The 20,165-nt window shown below is 41.9% G+C and overlaps 1 long non-coding RNA gene across 1 annotated transcript; it reads left to right on the top strand.

Moving 5' to 3' along the window:
- Positions 1-1,919: 1,919 nt before the first annotated feature.
- LOC139033724 (uncharacterized) lies at positions 1,920-19,003 on the top strand. Its single transcript, XR_011486205.1, has 4 exons — positions 1,920-2,092; positions 5,645-5,742; positions 14,833-15,844; positions 16,799-19,003. It is a non-coding gene; the product is annotated as an uncharacterized lncRNA (long non-coding RNA).
- Positions 19,004-20,165: the final 1,162 nt, after the last annotated feature.

The raw sequence follows: 20,165 nt of genomic DNA, 5'->3' as shown, positions 1-20,165 counted from the left end.
ATTGTCCATGGTCTCAAAAAATAAGGCATGACTGAGTGACTTTCACTTTCACTGTATAATCACAAGCGATTTGATTTAGATCATACCTGAATGGCCTAGTAGTTTTCCCTACATTCTTCAGTTTGAATCTGAAGTTGCCAATAAGTTCATGATCTGGCCACAGTCATCTCCCAGACTCGTTTTTGCTGGCTATATAGAATTTCTCCATGCTTGACTACAAGGAATATAATCAATCTGATTTTGGTATTGACCATCTCATGATATCCATTTGTAGAGTCTTCTCTTGGGTTAATGGCAAGGGTGTTTGCTATGACAGGTATGTTCTTTTGACAAGATTCTGTTAGCCTTTGTCTGCTTCATTTTGCAAGGCCAAACTTGCCTGTTACTCCAGGTTTCTCTTGACTTCCTACTTTTCATTCTAGTCCCCTGTGATGAAAAGGTCATCTTTTTTTGGTGTTAGTTCTAGAAGGTCACATAGGTCTTCATAGAAACATTCAACTTCAGCTTTCAGAGTTAGTGGTTGGGGCATCAGTTCAGTTCCATCACTCAGTCGTGTCTGACTATTTGTGACCCCATGGCTTGCAGCATGCCAGGTTTCTCTGTTCATCAGCAACCCCTGGAGCATGCTCAAACTCATGTCCATCATTGGACATGTCCATGGTTGGGGCATAGACTTGGATTATTGTGATGTTGAATGGTTTGCCTTGGAAAGGAACCAAGATCATTCTGTCATTTTTGAGACTGCACCCAATTACTGCATTTCAGACTCTTTTGTTGACTAGGAGAGCTACTACATTTCTTCAAAGAGATTCTTCCCCACAGTAGTAGATATAATGGTCATCTGAATTAAATTTGACCATTCCTCTCATAGCTGAAGGGATGAGAAGGACCCCTCCAATTGTCAGACCACATAAATGTTGGAAAATGCTGTGATGTTAGTGGAAATGTGGAAATTTCAAAATTCAAGGTGGGGATGTTCCTTTGGGATCACAGTTACAATAAGATCCAAAAGCAGAATGTTTCAAAGTTGAAATGCATTTTCTGAAAATAACTCGAGGCCCAATATGGAAGCTACAAAAGTGGTCAGCCTCCAAGTTAGTCATCCTTGAGTATGTGGGAATCTGGGGGATACTTGAAGAACGCTTCTTGCCTGAACAGTAATCAGCTGAGGGAATTGTTTCCAAGGAAGATCAGACACAGACACAGGTGTAAGTGGCTACATCAAGTTTTATTTAGGACAACGATAATACAGACAAAGATACCCTAGCATTTCGTGTCATCCAACTTCAACAGATTCAGGTGGTAGGGACTCACAACTCAGAAGCAGTGTGTTTCTTGGCTGATAATTTCCTATGAGGAGGAATCAGTTCTGTGAAGGATCTTGGCTGAACCAAGCTAATAGATTTTTTGCTGAGGGCAGCCCAGTTGAACTGGATACTAATAGTGGGCAGTGAGGATGTTTGATCAGATTCTTTGGGAGACCAGATATCAAGAGTGGGATTTCTTGCTGAACTGACTACTGACTTAGAATTATTATTCAAACTGGATTTTACAAGGAAGCCCTCAGATAATTTGAGGAGAAGGATCACAAACCTGAATAAATTTTGGGGAAACAATGCTTTCCCTGCCTCACTTCTGTAACCCAGTGAGCAGGTGCATCTAGCAGAGACTCAGTAGACATTTTCCCTCAGTTCCACTTGCTGTCTTCTCCTACACTTTCCTCTGGGGACAAATATTTCACTTGCCTCATCAGTAAACAAAGGCTATTGCAGCCAAAAGGCCGTCACCCACTGCAGCCCCCAAGACAGTGTGCCCTGAGGGCAGTTCAAGGAGCAGATGAAGGTCGGTGTCCTGAGGTGATTACTGTGCATGTCACACGGATGACTTCAATAAGCCCAGACTCTTGCCTCTTTCAAGAAACTGTGGCTTATACACCAACCGGTAGAAGCATGAAGAATACCCACGCCCAAGGTCATGGCCTGAGTCAGCCGGGAGAGCCCTGCAGAGAGTTCTTCATTCCAACAGTTCATTGGATGCTGTGTTACACTCTGTGTGTATTAATCCACTGAACAGCCAAAGAAATAGCAAGGAGGTAAGAGTTGCCCCCAGAGGCTTACGTGGTGGCTCAGATGGCAGAGACTCTACCTGTAATGCAGGAGACTGGGGTTCAAGCCCTGGATTGGGAAGGTCCCCTGGAGAAGGGAACAGCTGCCCACTCCATGTTGATAGTAGTCTAGCTTTTTAGGTCCATTTAAATTCCCATTAAAGGATATTGATGTCTTCCCTTGTAAAGGCGTGGTTTCAAACGACCTATCAGTAATCACAATTGGAGCAGGTTAGTTCAAGAAATGCTAGTATATGGGAAAACCATGGCATGAAAAGTGTTCCTAGGACAAATTTTGCATATTTGAATAAACCTTGTCAGACACGGAGTATAAGACACATTGCATAAGTGTCACTGTGAAGGAGAGGAGAGGAATAGCATAGTGCCTAGAGGGAAATTAGAGTGCATATATGTATTTTTTAAAACTGTACAAAATGAGGTTTATCAGTTTAAAGAATATTTAGAAAAACCAAAGAAAATAAGAAGAGAAAATTAAGATCCAATTTAGAGAGGAAATAACTTATGGAGCAAGAACCCTGAAGAATCCTCTTAATGATAGAGTTTGGGACTCCTAGATAGCTTGATTCAAACAGGGAAAGAAACTAGGAACTCACAGAAAATAGACAGGAAGATACCTGAGACCAAAAGTTTGTCAAGAACTTTCTTGATGACATGAATGAAATAATATTTGAGGTTTTCTTTTGAATATGAACATAAGCGATGCTTTGAGTCCTCTATCCCCTCAGAAATATGTGGCCTTAAGGAAGGTGATGATTACAGCTGAATATCAGAGGATGCTTCTGTTGTTCCGGGAGGAAGAGCAACTGCATCTGGAGGCCCTGGAGAGAGAAGTCAGCCAGATTTGTGACCAACTCAAGGAGAGTGTGTTCAGAATGACTAAGTACAGAGAAAGTCTGAGAGAAATGTACAGAGAGCTGACCGAAATGTGCCACAAACCGGACACGGAGCTGGTCCATATGAGAACGGAGGTTCCATCCGCAGAGAGAGAAACACTCTCAGAGAGGAACTGCTGTGACACTGAAATATTACCTATCCAGACAGATTGTAACAAAATCAGCAAAATTCTGTGACCAGGGGCAAGTGAATTTTCTTGGCATAAATCTCACTATACATCCCCCTAAACCCTTGTCACTCTCTGCTGTCCACACCTTGAGGACACTGAAGTTTTTTCTGGCATCTACGTAAGATATTTAGAACTGGTATCAATTTTAAAGCACTCTATAATGTGAAGAGTTGACTCATTGGAAAAGACCCTGATGCTGGGAGGGATTGGGGGCAGGAGGAGAAGGGGACGATAGAGGATGAGATGGCTGATGGCATCACCGACTTGATGGACATGGGTTTGAGTAAACTCCAGGAGTTGGTGATGGACAAGGAGGCCTGGCATGCTGAGATTCATGGGGTCGCAAAGAATCGGACACGACTGAGCAACTGAACTGAACTGATAGTGCATTTTACTCAGTTTTCTGTTTTACTTTAATTGTTATTATAAATGGTGAGTTTTCTCCTTGAACATAGCACTGGGCAATGAGTGACACTGGAAACCTAGATGTTGATGCATCATGACGCAGACCTTTCCTGCCCCCTTTCCTTCCCTAATGTGTCCTGAAGAAGCCCATCATGTTTTAGTTTAGGCTCTGTTATGAAGATAGCTTCTGAGTGTTCTCTAGAAAGAATTAGAAAGCCATATCTTATACACAAACAGGAATAGTAAAGAACATGAAAATGGATAGAACTCTCATGATTAACATGATCTGTTTCTTTGACAGGGCTTGGAAAGTGTATTGGAAAGGCAAGTATACACTGATGATTTTTGATTTCTCAAAAATGTGTTGTCTTTTTCATGAAGTGGATTAACCGTTGTTCCTTGGGACCATGGGGAATTGATTTGAGATCCACCCCCATCCCCAAATTCCAGGATAAAGAATCCTTAGTACGTAATGCCATAGTATTTGCAGAGAAATTCTAAGCATGTTCCTCTATGCTTTGCCATCTCTAGTCAATTTACTACAACTAACATATTACAGTGTAAATTAAATGAAACATAAGTCATTCCCCGGTATGCGGCATTTTCAAGTTTTGCCTTTTTGAAACTTTCTGTAATTTTTTTCTGTTTTTTTTTTTTTTTTTCCATTCAGAACAAGGGCAAAGGAGAAAGGAAGTTTAGACTGGAAATCTGGGATTGACCTGTACACACTGTGTATGAAGTACAGCTAGAAAAGTAGCTCTACAAGCTCCTATTGTAACATAAATGAATAAATAAGCAAATAAATAGCCCAGCATGTTCAGATTGAATCCATGCGTGACTCTATAGGTACAGAACACTAGTATATGTATTATCAATATTGTCTTTTTGGCCATTTTCTATTTTATTTCAAAAGAACTTTAAGGACTTCTGATCTTTGGTCTCAGATGTTTCCTTTTCATTTGACTGAAAACAAATATACCTGAGAAAGTGAAAGTGAAAGTTGCTCAGTCATGTCCAACTCTTTGAGACCTCATGGACTATACAGTCCATGGAATTCTCCAGGCCAGAATACTGGAGTGGGTAGCCTTTCCCTTCTCCAGGGGATCTTCCCAACCCAGCAATTGAAGCCAGGTCTCCCACATTGAAGGTGGATTCTTTACCAGCTAAGGGAAGCCCAAGAATACTGGAGTGGGTAGCCTATCCTTTCTCCAGTGGATCTTCCCAAGGAGTTGAACCAGGGTCTCTTGCATTGCAGATGGTTTCTTTCCCAACTGAGCTATGAGGGAAGCCCATATACCTGAGAACATGCTGACATTCTTGGCTTTGTTCCACCCACTCACCCAGTCCTCTCTAACTTCACTAAAATAAAACTTAGTGAAGGGATTTTTCTAGGATATCACAGAGGAAGCACCTACCCTAGTGAGTTGGAAGGTGAGAAAATTATGAAAGAAGCATATTCCCCGTACATGACAAGTGAGACTGTGATATTGCTGATACTGAGTAGCAGTGACTCAGCCTGTTCCATCACAGCAAGCCCCCTGCAGGCGGGACCTCACAGGGAGGTGCTTCCTGCTGCCCACCCAAGAGAAGTGACTTTCAGGACCAGGGCAGCCAGGTTGGACATCGGTCACTTTGCTGGATTGACAAGAGTAAACAGGTCTGGTCAGTGAGCACTTGTTTTTTACACAGAATGCATCCTTGATGGCTACTTTGTGAGTGAAGTCTCAAAGGCTTAGCCTGAATTTCTTGGTCTCTGTAAAATGCCCAGGATCTTGGGATCAATGGAATTGAGGAAGGGAATGAAGTTCAGTGAGTGAAACCTTGGAATAATGTCTGAGAAAAATGGGAAAATTGAAATTTGAGATAATTTCTATTTAGTAAAAAATATGGCAACATTTTTTATATTCTCATGTGAGTAGAATATATTGTATATGCAAATCACCAAAAGTAGGAGAATTCTGACAACATAACCTGGAGTGAAATCTGCTGTTTTGCAATGCTCCCGTGATTAGCCTTTGGCCTTGACATGGAACCGATGTCCTTTGTTACAGGGCTGACTTGGCACAGATGCAGAAGCCTCAGCCCATGAACCCAGAGCTCCCTTCCTGGCCTGTCTCTGGATTCCTACCCATGCTGAACAACTTCAGAGGTAAGAGTCAGCATTTTGATGATCAGGGCTTCATTTCTTTAGACCTTCTTAGCTTAGGAATGAGCCTTTGTTCATTTGTGATATGTACTCTTGGACATGAAGGATAACTTCCTGAAGTTGTTAACATCTTTTCTGCCACTATAGTCAGATTTCAAACACCAAGGCTGACGTTTGCCACCTGTAGTTTCCTGAAAATGCCAATCCAGACACAGATATTTAGATATATTTGACACTGGCAGCAGCAGAGAATCTAACTTCCTGATTCTCTGCATTCTCTCAGTATTTGGTGACATCCCTCTGGGATTTTGATGATTCTTATACATGTACTGTGGGATCTCATTGCTGTTTTAAAGCCATTTGCTTTTCAGGCATTTTATTATATTTATTTATTTTTTCACTCCCTTCATTTTCTCTTATTCTTCGTCCCTTGAGTGAGCAGCCAGTCTTTTATTTTGTTCATTTGTGTGTTAAACATCCTTTTGTGAGATTGATTGCAAGGCACTTTGGGGTGGGATCTGAGGATTTTTAACTGCAAAGAAGCTTAATAAAACTCAATATGAATCTCAATTCAAACTGAGACAGTTGTCATTTACATTCTTAAGGGCAAAAGAAACCACAGAAGGGACATCTCTCAGCAGAGTGCGCTTCTCTCATGCATCCCAGAGGAGAGGGGCTTTCTATCTCTTTTTCCACAGATACACAGAATCCCACAGACTGCTGGACTTCAGAAAGCACTCACCTGCAATCTTGAGAGTGCAGAAAGAGCTCACTGTTCAATCTTGAGATTGCAGATGGTGGAAATACCACTGAGGTGTCTGAACTGCTGGGACCATACATTTCCCAAAACCTAGAAAACGTGCTGCCTAAAAGCCAAGATAACTGGTCCAGAGAAGACATTCTACAGTTACTGGAATGTAAAAACAAACAAACAAACAAATTCCATCCAGCGACAAGCACATGTTCAAAATAACCCAGTCAGTGACGGACTGGGAAAAAACAGCTTGTAAATAATTTTCTGGGGAAATGTACAAACTCAAATGGTTACAGATTTCCCATAATATGAGAAAGCTTCAAACTTTGACAGAATTAGCCCTGGAAGCTAAGGAAAATGTTAACAATCCTTCCAAAAGCAGAAAACACAAGAAACATCCTGACTTACCCAAGAACCCCTTTACAGCTTATCTCTGCTTTTTTAAAGAGATGGGAACTCAGTACCTCCAAAAATACCCCACAATGAGCAACCAGGAGCTGACCAAGGGTCTGTCTGAAGGATACAGGAAGCTGCCGGAACAGATCAAGCTGAAATACAGTCAAGATTTCCAGAAAGGAGGAGGCACTAAGAGGGAAGAGGAATAGGATGGGGAGACCACATTCTCCCCTACAAATTGATGGAAAGAACATTTGAACACAGAGCAAACACCACAAAACAACTTCTGATCACTAGCAGAGGACATCAGGCACCCAGAAAGGCAGCCCATTGTCTTTGAAAGGAGGTAGGGCAAAATATAAAAGATAAAAAGAGAGACAAAAGAGTTAGGGACAGAGACCTGTCCTGGGAAGGGAGTCTTAATAGAGGAAGTTTCCAAACACCAGGAAACCCTCTCACTGGCGGGTCTGGGGGAAGTTTTCAAATCTCAGAGGGCAACCTAACCGGGAGGAAAAATAAATAAAACCCACAGATTACATGCCTAAAAGCAACTCCCAGCAGAAAAGTACCCCAGATGCTCACATCCACCACCAGCAAGTGGGGGCTGAACAGAGAGGAGCAGGCAGCATTGCTTAGGGTAAGGACCAGGCCTGAATGCCCTGAGGGCAATCGGAGGGAGCTAATGTGAGATAGCAACTTAAACTGTGGGATAGCAAGAGAGAGAGAGAAAATTAACCTGCAAAAAGCCCTAACCGAAGACACTGCCAGCCCGTTCGCAGAACAAAGGAAGGACTGAGCAATTCCAGAGAAGAGCTAGCCAGCTGCGGACTGGCCCATCCCCCGCCGGAGGCAGGAGGCAGGGGGTAGGGGAAAGGGGCAAACTCGGCCCCAGAGAGGGCATCCCCTACCAAACTGCAAACAGGCTTCCAGTTTCTAATCAAAGACCTCCTGAGATTCTGGATGGTTGACATCCGCTGGGAGGGTTGCAGCTAGAGATCAGCTCCCAGAACAGACACAAGGAGCACCGGACTGGCACGCAGAAACTGAAGCTTGGACTGCGGAGGGGATAAGGCACACTGCAACCTGGGGAGAGTGCACTCATCAAGCTCCTGGCTGCCTGAGCTGCTCCAGCGGGGGAAGGCACAAAACGCAGGCCCAACCGAGTCTGCGCTTTTGCTAAGAACCCAGAAACCAAACCTGAGCAGCTTAGGCCTGGGAAGTGCACACAACTCAGGGCCCGCTCCCTGTAGAGCAGCCTGGAGCCTGAGCAGTGTAGACGGGGAAAGCACACACGCCATGAGCGGGGGCAAACCCAGTGTGGCCGGAACACTGTGAGTGCTCCCCACACACGCCAGTGATATTTGTCTGCAGTGCCCCTCCCTCCCCACAGCATACCTGAACAAGCGAACCTAAACAAGAGACCACCTCCACTCACTTGTGTTAGAGCAGAAATTAGACATTGAAGAGGCCTGCAAACAGTAGCCAAATAGGCAAAGGGAACCGCTTTAGAAGTGACAGGTGCAACAGATTAAAATCCCTGTAGTTAACACCGACTACACTGGAAGGGGCCTATAGATATTGAGAAGTATAAGCTGGAACAAGGAGCTATCTGAAACTGAACCAAACCCACACTGCCCGCAACAGCTCCAGAGAAATTCCTAGATATATTTTTTCTATTTTTTAATTTTAAAAAAATTATTTTTATTTTTTTCTTTTATTTTTTTCAAGCCCTCTATCACTTCTCTATTACTTCTTAATTTTCATTTTCATAATCCAATATAACCATGCAAAAAAAAAGACCCTATTTTTAAAGCAAACTTCATATATATTTCTTAAATTTTTGTTTTTGTTCTTAATATTGTATTTTTAAGAGTCTAAACTCTACTCTAGGTTTTTAATCTTTGTTTGTCAGTATTTGAAATCAATTTTGGACATTTAAGAATCCAATATTCAGTACCCATTTTTACTCAGGAGTGTGATGATTACTCTCTCCCCCTTTTGACTCTCCTTTTTCTCCCCCAAATCACCTCTATTTCCTCCCTCCCCTTCTCTTCTCAATCCAATTCTGTGAATCTCTGTGGGTGTTCTGGGCTACCGAGAACACTTAGGGAACAGAGTACTGCCTAGATCTGTCTCGTTCCTCTTGAGTCCCCCCCTTTCTCCTTCTGCTCATCTGTATCTCCTTCCTCCCTCTCCTCTTCCTCATATAACTCTGTGAACCTCTCTGGGTATCCTTCACTGTGGAGAATGTTTTCACCATTAACCTAGAAGTTTTATTATCAGTGCTGTATAGTAGGAGAAGTCTCGAGGCTACTGGAAGAATAAGACTGAAATCCAGAGGCAGGAGACTTAAGCCCAAAACCTGAGAACACCAGAGAACTCCTGACTACAGGGAACATTAAGTAATAAGAGATCATCCAAAAGCCTCCATACCTACACTGAAACCAACCACCACCGAAGAGCCAATAAGTTCCAGAGCAAGACATACCACACAAATTCTCCAGCAACGCAGGAACATAGCCTTGAGTGTCAATATACAGCCTGCCCAAAGTCACACCAAACACATAGACTCATCTCAAAATTCACTACTGGACACTCCATTGCACTCGAGAGAAGAAATTCAGCTCCACCCACCAGAACACCGATGCAAGCTTCCCTAACCAGGAAACCTTGACAAGTCAACATCCAACCTCACCCACTGGGAGAAACTTCCACAATGAAAAGGAACCACAGACCATCAGAATACATAAAGCCCACTCCAGACACAGCAATCTAAACGATGAAAAGGCAGAGAAATACCCAACAGGTAAAGGAACATGAAAAATGCCCACCAAGCCAAACAAAAGAGGAGGACATAGGGAACCTGCCTTAAAAAAATTTATAATAATGATGATAAAAATGATCCAAAATCTTGAAAATAAAATGGAGTTACAGATAAATAGCCTGAGACAAGGATTGAGAAGATGCAAGGAATGTTTAACAAGGACTTAGAAGAAATAAAAAAACAGTCAATTAAAAATGCATAATGCAATAAATGAGATCAAAAACACTCTGGAGGGAACCAACAGTAGAATAATGGAGGCAGAAGATAGGATAAGTGAGGTAGAAGACAAAATGGTGGAAATAAATGAAGCAGAGAGGAAAAAAGAAAAAAGAATCAAAAGAAATGAGGACAATCTCAGGGACCTCTGGGACAATGTGAAATGCCCCAGCATTCGAATCATAGGCGTACCAGAATGGGACAATGTGAAATGACCCAGCATTCAAATCATAGGAGTCCCAGAAGAAGAAGACAAAAAGAAAGGACAAGAGAAAATACTCGAGGAGATAATAGCTAAAAACTTCCCTAAAATGGGGAAGGAAATAGTCACACAGGTCCAAGAAACCCAGAGAGTCCCAAACAGGATAAACTCAAGGCGAAACACTCCAAGACAAATTAACAAAGATCAAACACAAAGAACAAATATTAAAAGCAGCAAGAGAGAAACAATAAATAACACACAAAAGGATTCCCATAAGGATAACAGCTGATCTATCAATAGAAACTCTTCAGGCCAGAAGGGAATGGCAGGACATACTTCAAGTAATGAAAGAGAATACCCTACAACCCAGATTACTGTACCCAGCAAGGATCTCATTCATATATGAAGGAGAATTTTGAGGTTTTACCGGCAAGCAAAAGCTGAGAGAATTCAGAACCACCAGATCAACTCTTCAACAAATGCTAAAGGATCTTCTCTAGACAGGAAACACAGAAAGGTTGTATAAACGTGAACCCAAAACAACAAAGTAAATGGCAACGGGACCATACCTATCAATAATTACCTTAAATGTAAATGGGTTGAATGCCCCAACCAAAAGACAAAGACTGGCTGAATGGATACAAAAACAAGACCCCTATATATGCTGTCTACAAGAGACCCACCTCAAAGCAAGGGACACATAGAGACTGAAAGTGAAGGGCTGGAAAAAAAAAAAATATTTCACGCAAAAGGAGACCAAAAGAAAGCAGGAGTCACAATACTCATCAGATAAAATAGACTTTCAAATAAAGGCTGTGAAAAGAGACAAAGAAGGACACTACATAATGATCAAAGGATCAATCCAAGAAGAAGATATAACAATTATAAATATATATGCACCCAACATAGGAGCACCACAATATGTAAGGCAAATGCTAATGAGTATGAAAGGGGAAATTAACAATAACACAATAATAGTGGGAGACTTTAATACCCCACTCACACCTATGGATAGATCAACTAAATAGAAAATTAACAAGGAAACACAAACTTTAAATGACACATGGACCAGTTAGACCTAATTGATACCTATAGGACTTTTCACCCCAAAACAATCAATTTCACCTTTTTCTCAAGTGCACACGGAACCTTCTCCAGAATAGATCACATCCTGAGCCATAAATCTAGCCTTGGTATATTAAAAAAAAAAAATGAAATCATTCCAGTCATCTTTCCTGACCATGATGCAGTAAGATTAGATCTCAATTACAGGAAAAAAAAAAAAAAAAAACTATTAAAAATTCAAACATATGGAGGCTAAATAACACACTTCTGAATAACCAACAAATCATAGAAGAAATCAAAAAAGAAATCAAAATATGCATAGAAATGAATGAAAATGAAAACACAACAACCCAAAACCTATGGGACACTATAAAAGCAGTGCAAAGGGGAAGGTTCATAGCATTACAGGCTTAACTCAAGAAACAAGAAAAAAGTCAAATAAATAACCTAAATCAACACCTAAAGCAACTACAGAAGGAAAAAATGAAGAAACCCAGGTTTAGTAGAAGGAAAGAAATCTAAAAAAATTAGGGCAGAAATAAATGCAAAAGAAACAAAAGAGACCATAGCAAAAATCAACAAAGCTAAAAGCTGGTTTTTTGAAAAGATAAACAAAATTGACGAAGCGTCAGCCAGACTCATTAAGAAACAAAGGGAGAAGAAACAAATCAACAAAATTAGAAATGAAAATGGAGAGATAACAACAGACAACACTGAAATACAAAGGATCATAAGAGACTACTACCAGCAGCTCTATGCCAATAAAATGGACAACTTGGAAGAAATGGACAAATTCTTAGAAAAGTATAATTTTCCAAAACGGAACCAGGAAGAAATAGAAGATCTTAACAGACCTGTCACAAGCACGGAAATAGAAACTGTAATAAGAAATCTTCCAGGAGACAAAAGCCCATGACCAGATGGCTTCACAGCTGAATTCTACCAAAAATTTAGAGAAGACCTAACACCTACCTTACTCAAACTCTTCCAAAAAATTGCAGAAGAAGGTAAACTTCCAAACTCATTCTATGAAACCACCATCATCCTAATTCCAAAACCAGACAAAGATGCCACAAAAAAAGAAAACTACAGGCCAATATCACTGATGAGCATAGATGCAAAAATCCTTAACAAAACTCTAGCAAACAGAATCCAACAACATATTAAAAAGATCATACATCATGACCAAGTGGGCTTTATCACCACATTAACAAATTGAAAGATAAAAACCATATGATTATCTCAATAGAGGCATAAAAAGCCTTTGACAAAATTCAACATCCATTTATGATTTAAAAAAAAAACTCTTCAGAAATCAGGAATAGATGGAATAAAAAATAAATGCTATATATGACAAACCCACAGCAAATATTATCCTCAATGGTGAAAAACTGAAAGCATTTCCTCTAAAATCAGGAATAAGACAAGGGTGCCCACTCTCACTGCTACTATTCAGCATAGTTTTGGAAGTTTTAGACACAGCAATCAGAGCAGAAAAAGAAATAAAAGGAATCCAGATAGGAAAAGAAGAAGTAAAACTCTCACTGTTTGCAGATGACATTATCCTCCACATAGAAAACCCTAAAGACTCTACCAGAAAATTACTACACTAATCAATGAATATAGTAAAGTTGCAGGATATAAAATGAAGACACAGAAATCCATTGGATTCCTATACACTAACAATGAGAAAACAGAAAGAATTTAAGGAAACAATACCACTCACCATTGCAACAAAAAGAATAAAATACTTAGGAGTATATCTACCTAAAGAAACAAAAGACCTATACATAGAAAACACTATAGAAAACTGATGAAAGAAATCAGAGGACACAAATAGATTGAGAAATATACCGTGTTCATGGATTGGAAGGATCAACATTGTGAAAATGAGTATACTACCCAAAGCAATCTATAGATTCAATGCAATCCCTAACAAGCTACCCACGGTATTCTTCACAGAACTAGAACAAATAATTTTACAATTTGTATGGAAATACAAGAAACCTCGAATAATCAAAGCAATCTTGAGAAAGAAGAATGGAACTGGAGTAATCAACCTGCCTGACTTCAGGCTCTACTACAAAGCCACAGTCATCAAGACAGTATGGTACTGGCACAAAGACAGAAATATAGATCAATGGAACAAAATAGAAAGTCCAGAGATAAATCCACACACCTATGGACATCTTATCTTGACAAAGGAGGCAAGGATATACAATGGAAAAAAGACACTCTCTTTAACAAGTGGTGCTGGGAAAACTGGTCAACCACTTGTAAAAGAATGAAACTAGAAATCTTTTTAACACAATACACAAAAATTAACTCCAAATGGATTAAAGATCTAAGTGTAAGACCAGAAACTATAAAACTCCTAGAGGAGAACATAGGCAAAACATTCTCCAACATAAATCACAGCAGGATCCTCTATGACACACCTCCCAGAATATTGGAAATAAAAGCAAAAATAAACAATGGGACCTGATTAAACATAAAAGCTTTTGCACAACAAAGGAAACTATAAGCAAGGTGAAAAGACAGCCTTCAGAATGGAAGAAAATAATAGCAAATGAAGCAACAGACAAAGGATTAATCTAAAAAATATACAAGCAACTCCTCCAGCTAAATTCCAAAAAAATAAATAACCCAATCAAATAATGGGCCAAAGATCAACCAGACATTTCTCCAAAGAAGAAATACAGATGAATAACAAACACATGAAAAGATGCTCAACATCACTCATTATCAGAGAAATGCAAATCAAAACCACAATGAGGTACCATTACACGCCAGTCAGAATGGCTGCTATCCAAAAGTCTACAAGCAATAAATGCTGGAGAGGGTGTGGAGAAAAGGGAACCCTCTTACACTGTTGGTGGGAATGCAAACTAGTACAGCCACTATGGAGAACAGTGTGGAGATTCTTTAAAAAACTGGGAATAGAACTGCAATATGACCCAGCAATCCCACTTCTGGGCACACACACCAAGGAAACCAGATCTGAAAGAGAGCCGTGCACCCCAATGTTTATCGCAGCACTGTTTATAATAGCCAGGACATGGAAGCACCCTAGATGCCCATCAGCAGACGAATGGATAAGGAAGCTGTGGTACATATACACCATGGAATATTACTCAGCCATTAAAAAGAATTCATTTGAATCCGTTCTAATGAGATGCATGAAACTGGAGCCCATTATACAGAGTGAAGTAAGCCAGAAAGATAAAGACCATTACAGTATAATAACACATATATACGGAATTTAGAAAGATGGTAACTCTAATCCTGTATGCAAGACAGAAAAAGAGACACAGATGTACAGAACAGACTTTTGGACTCTATGGGAGAAGGCGAGGGTTGGATGATCTGAGACAACAGCATCGAAACATGTATATTATCAAGTGTGAAACAGATAGCCAGTCCAGGTTGGATGCATGAGAAAAGTGCTCGGGGCTGGTGCACTGGGATGACCCAGAGGGATGGGGTGGGGAGGGAGTTGGGAGGGGTGTTCAGGATGGGGAACACATGTAAATCCATGATTGATTCATGTCAAAGTATGGCAAAAACCACTGCGATATTTTAAAGTAATTAGCCTGCAACTAATAAAAATAAATGAAAAAAAATTTTTTTTTCCAGAAAGAGAAACAGGAGTTTCAGAAGAAAGTGGCTTTTTTCAGAGAACAGCACCATGATCTAGTCCAGATCTCCAAGAAACCTGACGTCACCAAAGGAAGTGTCAAAGCAAAGTGCCAAGGAAGTTTCAAGATAATGTGCAAAAAGTGAGGTCTCCCCTAGAAAACAATTTACCAATGAAGTGGAAATTCCACAGCAAGCCCAAGAATCCCCTGATGAATGGCTCTCACAAGTTCCACCAGGATCTCTGGTCGAGCAGGGAGCTGAAAGAATATGCTGCTTACAGAGAGGCGACCTGTGCTAAGCTAAGAACATGAGTGTGATGGGGGGCCCAAACCCCAAGATAAGAAGGATGGGTCTGCAGTCCCCATCATCAGGGGATCTGCAAGGAAAACTTAGAGAGGACCTGGGGCTTCAGGCTGCAGAGTTGACATTATCAGACACGATTGGAGAACATTCTCCTGCCTCAGGGAGATCAGAAGAAAATGAGGAAGAGGAGGAAGGCATCTCCTCAGCCCCCAGCAGTGAAGATGAAGATGGAGATTCTGAGCCTGAGGACCACGGCTCCAGCTCTTCATCATCAGGGGACTCCTCTCACTCAGATTCCAACTGAGTTTAGTTCACAACCTGAATGGACAACTTTCAGCAAAAGTCCATGGGCTCTTCTCTCTATGCCTTTTCATTGCCTTCCTTCTTTCCTTCCCTCTTCATACAAAGTGGGACCTGCTGGAAAGAAGACATCTTCTGCTATAATTTCTGGCCTCTCCATCTACCCCACATTCACCCTGAGAGTAAGTCAATGCAATGATGCCTCATGGAATAAACCCTGCGCTGACTGGGCTGCGTTGCATCCTGGACTAGACTGAGCTCCCTGAACTGAAAAGGTTTGCTCTCCTCAGCAAAGGCTCCAGGAGTGTGGGGGGCTCCAGGGGTCTGTGGGCCCCTTCTCTGTGACCTTGTCCCTCAGGACTCAGGCATTGAGCTGGGGAGGGAAGATCTGTTTGACTGGATCTAGGTGAGTTGCCTTTAAGAACATTGTCTCTGCTCCTTCTCTCTGAGGTGAGGAACTGGCCCTTCCTTACCTTGGGAGTGGGGCTGGGCAAGTGGGCAGCAGCATTTCTACATGTATATTCATCCTTTTAGCTATCAGTGAGATTTTCTTAACTGATTTCAAAAATTAGAAATTTAAAATTGTTCCATTTGAGTTAGCTTTTCCTTAAAGCCAGCATCCTTTGACTCAGCTACACTAATTTTCCAGGCCACATCTAAATTTCTTCTGGTTTCCGCCGCAACCCATCATGTGTTTACTGTGTGAAGTAAACTGCAAGTTGCTCACTCGTGCCCAACTCTTTGCGATCCCATGGACTATACAGTCCATGGGATTCTTCAGGCCAGAATACTGGAGTGGGTATCTGTTCTTCTCTCGAGGGCATCTTCCCATCCAAGGGATTGAACCTGGGATTGCAGGTGGACTCTTTACCAGTTGAGCTGCAAGGGAAGCCCAAGAATACAGGAGTCAGTAGCCTATCCCTTCTCCAGTGGATCTTCCTGACCCAGGAATCAAACTAGGGTCTCCTGTTTTGCACTAGGATTCTTTACCAACTGAGCTATCAGGGAAGCCCTTGATTTATTTGTATTATGTTATGAAATTGTATTAAATAGGTGATGTGTATAAGTATCTTAGTGCACAGGCTGCTAAACTGGGGATTTATGTAGTAGTATGATACTACTTTTATCATTTTGGTTTATTGATATATTTGAAAATATGTTTAAAGCCAGTGCCATCTCATTAAACTTTTCTAAACATTCTTCAATGTTTTCATTTTTGGTTCTCATGGACAATTAGTATCACACAGTTAGTATCACAATTAGTAAGTTGTGTTCTTACATGTGAAAAGTGTTGAGTTTTGAGAATTAATCATACTGCTTGATGTCTTAGTGAAATATTTTATTCTTTATAAATATACAGACAGGGAACTACTGTACTGCACATGGAACTCAGCTCAATGTTATGTGGCAGCCTGGATGGAAGGGGAGTTTGGATGAGAATGTACACATATGTAAGTACAGAAGAGTCCCTTCATCCATACTTCCATGAACTGGGAATAAAACTCCAGTCACAGAAGATCTAATTTAAGATTAGATTTAGTGTTTCTAAATGACTGTCTCACAGTCCATTCACACACAAAAAGTCATAAGTGGATTTATTTCTTTCTGCCAAATCTAAATGCATATTTTTATTGAGATGTGAGCTAGAGCCTATGGTCTGCAACAAGAGAAGCCACCGCATTGGGAAGCCAGCATACTGCAGTGAAGAGAGCCCCACTGGCACCAACTAGAGGAAGCCCCCGCTCAGCAGTGAAGACCAAGTGCAGAGGTTCTTGAACTCTCAGTCCTGGAGTCCTTCCTAGTTACTCTGCCCCCTCTCTCCAGGAGTGGGGCCCACCGGTTCCCCTGGGGGCACAGGCCCTGGAGGTGAGGGGTGCAGACTCTGAGTGTAAAGAGCAGCTCCAGGACCCCTGCAGCCCCCACCCCTCCTGCCCATCCTCCAAGGGGGACTCTAGGCTGAGCAGAGCCTCACTCCCGCTTTCCCAGATGTGCCAGGTACACGAGCCACTCTGAGGCCTCAGGGAAAATCTCCCTCTCTGGACAAAACCACGCTGGGCTGTCAGAGTTTCAGTGCCTCTGGAGGCGGGGACGAGAACACAGAGCACAGTGTTGCCACCTCAAAGGTCTGCAGGGTCCCTTCTGCCCTGAAGGAAGGTCCCAGCGGGCAGCCATCCCTTGAGTCCAGGGCTGAGTCTCCTGGGGCCCCGCACCACTGTGGGCAGATTGGCCTTGGTGGATAAGAGATCACCTCCCTCCTGGGCCCAGCCCCTTCAAAAGCTACTGGGATTGCTTGTTACCACAGCAGTTTCTGCACCCTGGGGAATTTTGTGAGCTCCTGGAGAACCATGATTTTTAATCCCTAAACTTCCTCCTGGTCCCTGGGCCTTGGCTACTCCTGGGGATTTTCCAGAGCCAATGGAGCAGAAGACTTTTCCTCAGACCCTCTTGAGATCCAGTCCTTGGGAAAAGGGAGGTCTCTCCTACCACCAGCCTCTGGAAGCAGGTGTCTGAGACCCTGCAGCTCAAAGAGCTGGGTCCCCAGTCCCCTGGCTCATCCTACTTGCTGCTCTGTTCTGTCCAGGGGGCTTCAGAGAAGTGGGCCTGTCCATGGTTTGCTGCAGGAGACGTGATGCTCCTCACTGAGCCTAGAGCTGGAATTGTCAGAGCCTGGGTCTCTCAGGTACCTGGTTGGGGGAACCAGGAACGGTGCCTACCTTCCTGTTGAACGTGGTCTTCACCTGCCCGCGACCTACATGACACTTAACCTTGAGTCACTCAATGTCTTTCCATAGATGGACTTATACATGTAGCTACATATTTTCCCAGAGAAAATATCAGAAAGCTAAAAGGAATAATTTTGTTTTTTAAAATGTAACAAACAAATAAACACAGTGATATACAGTGATGCATATATTTATTCCTATTATTTCTTTCTTTAAACAACAACTACCACTTTGGATCCAGATATAAACTCATTTAAAGAACCAAATATCAATTTTCTCACAGATAAATTCATATCCATTCAGGGGGTTAAATGTTTATGCTAAAGAAAAACAATCTGAAATATTAACATTCTCACTATATATTTAGAAAAGAATAGTTAACTTTAGTCTACAAGACCTAAGTAATAAAAATAGAATAATACAGATTAACACCCTTTTTGATTGATAATTTACGTACTATATGTAAATGCTCCTGACAGCCAAGAACACTTCAGTCAGCCTCCCTCCTAACAGCTTTTCAGTAAACACAAGATGTTCAGTCTGACCTCAGGTTTGGGCTGTTGGATCCTTAGAGAGCAGAAAAGTGGCAGATGGCAATACTGGAAAGTCCAGGCCCAAAGCATAAGTCACAAAAATTTTCTGTGATACTTTCGGCCTCAGAAGCAAAGACCCTGCAGGTTCACCTACCACATGGTTCCATGCTTCTGCTGCAACCAGCAGAGGAATCTAGAATCACACCCATCGGTGAGCTGTGTGTGTGTGTTTGTGTGTGTGTGTGTTGGGACCAGGCACACTGGGAAGACTGGTTGGAAATCACTGCCCTCCCTGACCTGCCCCCCACACCCAGGGCTCTGGTTCCTTTGCTCAACCTGCTTGCAGTCTTCCCACACACATACACACTCTGGTTCTATGCTCTCTAATTTCTGGGTATGTTGTGCTGTGCAAGCCTGCTGATCCTCTGGTCCTGTAATTCCATTCTCCATGCCCACTCCCTGCACTCCTGATTCAAGGTATGGGATAGGACATGGGATCAGAGGGGTCTGAGGCCACTGCAGCCAGAGCAGGACCGACAGATGCTATACCTGCACTGTACTGTGTTGCCTGTCAAAATCTTGTTGTTGCTGTTGTTTAGTTGCTCAGTCATGTACGACTCTTCGCAACCCCATGGACTGCAGCACATCAGGCTTCCCTGTCCTTCATTGTCTCCTAGAGTTTGCTCAAACTCATGTCCATTGAGTCAGTGATGCCATCCAACCATCTCACCATCTGTCACCCCCTTCTTCTCCTGCCCTCAATCTTTCCAGCCTCAGAGTCTTTTCCAATGAGTCAGCTCTTCCCATCAAGTGGCCTAAGTATTAGAGCTTCAGCTTCACCATCAGTCCTTCTAATGAATATTCAGAGTTGATTTCCTTTAGGATTGATTTGTTTGATCTCCTTGATGTCCAAGGGACTCTCAAGAGGCTTCCCCAGCATCACAGTTCAAAAGCATCAATTCTTCAGCCCTCAACCTTCTTTACAGTCCAACTCTCACATCCATACATCACTACTGGAAAAACCATAGCTTTGACTATATGAACCTTTGTCAGCAAAGTGAGGTCTCTGTTTTTTAATATGCTGTCTAAGTTTGTCAAAGTTTTTCTTCAAAGGAGCAATCATCTTTTAATTTCATGTCTGCAGTCACTGTCTACAGTGATTTTGGAGCCCAAGAAAATAGTTTGTCACTGATTTCATTTTCTCCCCATCTTTTTCCCATGAAGAGGTGGGACCAGATGCTATGATGTTTGTTTTTTGAATGTTGAGTTTTAAGCTAGCATTTTCACTCTCCTCTTTCACTTTCATCAAGAGACTCTTCATTCCTCTCTGCTTTCTGCCATAAGGGTGGTGTCATCTGCATATCTGAGGTTATTGATATTTCTCCTGGCAATAAGTATAATTGTTTCACCTCCCTCTTGAATCTTCCTCCCATCTATTCCCCATTTCACCCCTCTAGGTCTTCACAGAGCA

The sequence above is a fragment of the Odocoileus virginianus genome, unplaced genomic scaffold (genome assembly GCF_023699985.2).
Source record: "Odocoileus virginianus isolate 20LAN1187 ecotype Illinois unplaced genomic scaffold, Ovbor_1.2 Unplaced_Scaffold_45, whole genome shotgun sequence".
Classification (NCBI taxonomy): domain Eukaryota; kingdom Metazoa; phylum Chordata; class Mammalia; order Artiodactyla; family Cervidae; genus Odocoileus; species Odocoileus virginianus.
Note: the sequence above shows the minus strand (reverse complement) of the source record. Positions and strands in the feature narration are given on the sequence as shown.